The sequence below is a fragment of the Semicossyphus pulcher genome, unplaced genomic scaffold (genome assembly GCF_022749685.1).
Source record: "Semicossyphus pulcher isolate SPU_LCO1_2020_fin unplaced genomic scaffold, fSemPul1.0.p SCAF_1, whole genome shotgun sequence".
Lineage (NCBI taxonomy): Eukaryota > Metazoa > Chordata > Actinopteri > Labriformes > Labridae > Semicossyphus > Semicossyphus pulcher.
The window spans coordinates 36964207-36968551 of NW_027211603.1; the positions used below are offsets into that span (position 1 = coordinate 36964207).

General features: G+C 37.6%; 1 long non-coding RNA gene across 1 annotated transcript; it reads right to left on the bottom strand.

Moving 5' to 3' along the window:
- Positions 1-1000: 1000 nt before the first annotated feature.
- LOC138583280 (uncharacterized) lies at positions 1001-2350 on the bottom strand. The gene is made up of 3 exons (XR_011307828.1): positions 2303-2350; positions 2157-2225; positions 1001-1434 (listed from the first exon to the last, which is right to left on the bottom strand). It is a non-coding gene; the product is annotated as an uncharacterized lncRNA (long non-coding RNA).
- Positions 2351-4345: the final 1995 nt, after the last annotated feature.

Consider the following 4345-nt stretch of genomic DNA (forward strand, 5'->3'; position numbering starts at 1 on the left):
CACACGGGCCAAAAACTGCAGAGACACCAAGCTCTCCATCTCATTCTAATGCGCGCTCTCTCTAATACATGCAAAAACAGACACCCACACAAGCAACTAAGAGGTAAATTTATTACAATCCTCAGGACGGCTTTACACTGGAAGCATGGCATGTGCGTGATGGCTGTGTGGCATGATGGCTCCAGCTTGCAACGTCAATGTCGTCATACTAGGTGCACGTCGGCTGCGGCTTCAGCTGGGCTGATCCTGCCAGTCCTGTCTTTCTAAATGAGTTGTACTTTAATAAAGACCATTAACTATTTGAATATTTTAGCTTTCTAAACCTCTGTTAAGATTTATTACAAACAGGAACGAAGAGGCGTGTGCAGAAACTGTAAATAATAATTAGGCTAATTAACAAATATATACATGAATCACTCTTTAATTTACCTGGCTGTTTGCCATATCCAGATGTAGTTTCAGATCTTTCTTTTAAAGGTTTTGGGGGTTGGTCTTAAGGTTCTATATGCAACTTTCAGAAATCCTCATTCCGAGTGACACAGTCAGCAGTTGAGTGAACTGCAGTCAACCTTCTTGTACGTGCTTACTAGACTGACAGCACTGACATACACACTCAGATAGTATTTTGGTTGTCATAACATTAGTGAGCATGCAAAGGCAGGCCAACTAACTCTAACATACATACACTGATGTTATCTACTCAAGTGTGTTTTACTACAGTGCCTAACTGGCAAATCGTCTGCGATGGCAGACAAGCTAATGTTTGCTTGTTTGCTAACGGTAGCAACGATATTGGCTAATAGAAAACAATACGTAGTTATACACATTTGCTTTGATCTGCTACATAATTTACTGTTGGCCAAAATCAACACCATTTGTCATGTTAGTGTAGTGCCCCCTAGCCCTAACCAATAGTAAGAGAGACGCTAACCTCTACCTAGGTTCGGGGAGTGGTTTGCCTTGAGTAACTCACGAGAGGAGTTGGAATTGAGTTGAACAGTTGACAGTTTTATTGCCTTGCAGCAATCACACAGCATTAGCAGTACTGTAAAATATACAAAAAGAAATGAAATAAAATAGAGATCTTCAAAGTGAAAAATAAAATAAAACAAGAATGAGTCCTTTTTGGAATTGAAATCTTCAACTCGAGTGCTCCTTAAAGTTAAGGAGTTTGAGATCCAAAGAGTCCAGTTCTTTGTCTTTGTGTATTGAATGTTCCTTTCATATTTCTACTTCTACCCGGGTAGAGCTAATAGAGTGTACATGTTCTTATCTGGTGGTTCTTCTCAAATGAAGGAATCCAGCAAATCAGATGTCCTCTGTAGAGCGATCCTACGGTAGGCCACACCGCTTCCACGACCGTCCACAGTCTCACTGGGCTGGGCTCGCCATCACTGAATCCTCCAAATTATATCTGGTAGTTCAAAAACCAACCTACACAAATAGTGCAGTACAGTAAATTATTCTGTTCTTTTTCTGTTTCTAACATGAGACCTCATTAACTTCTTTTCTTAATTGTTTTTAGAATGTCTTAACGTATAACCAATAACTAAGGATATACTTCAATTACAATTAAAATAATTAACATGTATTACAACAGTAATTGGCATTTTAGCATTACCAAATGAATAATCTTCACTTTTTACAACAAATGAATTATTTATCTTCACTTTTTAACTATTTTTATACATTTTGTACATTGTTTTAATATGTTCCACTTTAAACATGAATAATGAACATTTTAATAACCAAAATCAATTAACCCATAATATAGCTGTACTACAACCTTTAAAGTGTGTTAACCACACTAAAACCGAATGGCTTTAATGTCAACAGAGTAGTGCAATGCACCTTTAATGCTTCACCATGCTATCCCTGTTCCACTAACCATTAGCTTGGCTATTAGCGTTAGCTCGCCGCTAGCGCTAGCCCGCTATTAGCGTTAGCGATCTTTTTAAAACATGAATACAATGATACAATATGCACCGAAGTACGTTGGAAACATTAGACAACATTCTCATAACTCCGATTGGTTTTTATGAAAAGTATCTGAACTCAACCAGTAAGTTTAGTGTGTTTTTCCTCACAATGGCTGGCGATTAGCTTAGCCGCTAGCGTTAGCTGGCTACTAGCAAACCAGGTGTGCTTCTACTCACCGGAGTTTCACTCATAACAACACTTGTAACTCGACAGAAACTGCCTCCCTCACGTTTGCAGCTGAGATTCTGATAAAAGAATAGCTTATTAGCATTCATACATAGAAATAATCCGAATTTTAGGACTATTTTGTGGCATTTCATACCGAGTTGTTTAGTCTGTTTGCAGCACGTTTTGCAGGGAGAGATCTCAATGGAAGTGAAAGTAAAAAGAAAGACGCACGCAGCGTTCTTAACCACTTAAGATGCACAGACGATATACTGCGCTCCCATGTGGAAACAACATGCAACTACATCTCTAAATGATATACAAGGTTTTAGTAGCCCTATTTTTCATATGGGTTACATTAGCTTGCAAAGTTATTAGTCAAGCTAGATAACTAACATACACACTCTAGTATTTTGGTAGTCATAACATTAGCGCGCATGCTAAGGTTAGCCAACTAGCTCTAACATAAATACACTGCATGACTCTGGCATTGTGCTTTGTAACCACACTGCAAATTACGCCAGCAAACCAGCAAATCATCACAAGCATTAGCTAACATTAGCAACTTAATTTACATTATTATGATATTGTCATTGTTACCATACCATGCGGTATACTATATTATATTACACTATTCTATATTATACTATAATTGCAATCTTTACCGTTATTCTACTTCCGCACTTTATACTGCACCTTATATTGTACCATATCATAAACCTTAGCACTCATACCATACGGTATTACCTCATCCTGCATACTATGCCTGCATAACTGTCACTTTACTTATCTTGTGACTTACTCCTACTTGTATAAAAGTTGTATACCTTGTATTTTTATATGTATCCTTCTTTTCTTATTTTTTTTATACTGAATTCACTGACTTGCTACTTTGTCTTGGTAGTGCTGTAACGCCCGAATTTCCCCCCTGGGGATCAATAAAAGATGATCTCATCTTATCTTATCTTGTGCTGTGAGAGAAAAAAAATGGTGCACTCAGGTTTTGTTTCTATGACAACAATAAGTTGTGGGTCTGTTTTGATCCCCAAAAGCATCGAAGGTCTCCATGATTCACATTCGTTTTCCCCCTGCTGTCAGTCACATTCCTGTTTGGTCAGATGGGCTTCACTTGTTAAAATGTTTTTTTGTTTTTTATTCTTGTGTGTAGTTTGTGTTGATCTTGTTGTGGGTGCTGTCTTTTGTTGGCTTAATCCTACTCCATTTTTACAGCTTGTGTTATCCTGTGTTGCACATTGTTGACTGTAGTGACATAGAATGAGCTCTCGGCAGAGGTACTCGCAAGCAGCAACATTACCTACAAGTACTAATTACGTTTGAAAGAAAACATTTTAATCTAACATTCAAAGAACATTTTAAGGATGTTTATCATTTCAAATAAAGTTCTTGTAACATTACAAGTTAAAACTAAGACAAAACGTTTTAACATCAAAATTCTGAAGATATTTTCAGGATGTTATTGAGGCCCGGGAAGTCAGAACGCCTTTTATAAAACATTCGCTCAATGTTATATAAAAACAAAGGTAGAACATGCTTACTACAACATTCTGAGGATTATTTCAGGATGTTAGTTCAGCCTGAACAGAGAACGTTCTCCCGCTGTTAAAAGGAACATTCTGTGAACCAAATAAAAACTTCCTGCTCAAAAAATTACCAGAACATCGCAGATAACATTCTCAGAACGTTCTAAGAACAAAAAGTTTCCAGCTGGGACAATCCCTTCACACATTGGCAATAAAAAATTATATTTGATTGATGAATACATGGAAAATCTTACATACAGCCCCTTTAATGAGAGAATTATCTTAATTACATTAGAAACAGGACCTTAATTAACATTGAGCGAAAACAACTGTCTGAACCGAGATGGTAAGCGAGTTAGGGGGGTGGGGGAGAGAGCGAGAGATCGCATCAGAAGTAATAACATCTGTAACTTAAGTTATTTATTCATGTTGTTTTCATTTAAAATGAAAATGAAGACGTCCCCCTGCCATCATGCACAAGCCACGCTTCCTGTCCCGTGCTCCCAACAATCGTGCCCACAGACATTGAAACACTGTCCAGTGTCCATTATGCAAGCACTGGAGAATACAGCCACAACAAAAAAATGTAACTAAACATTTACAGCCGACCTTTCTTTGATGCTCAGCACACAGAACTTAATAAACATAACATTGTGTCC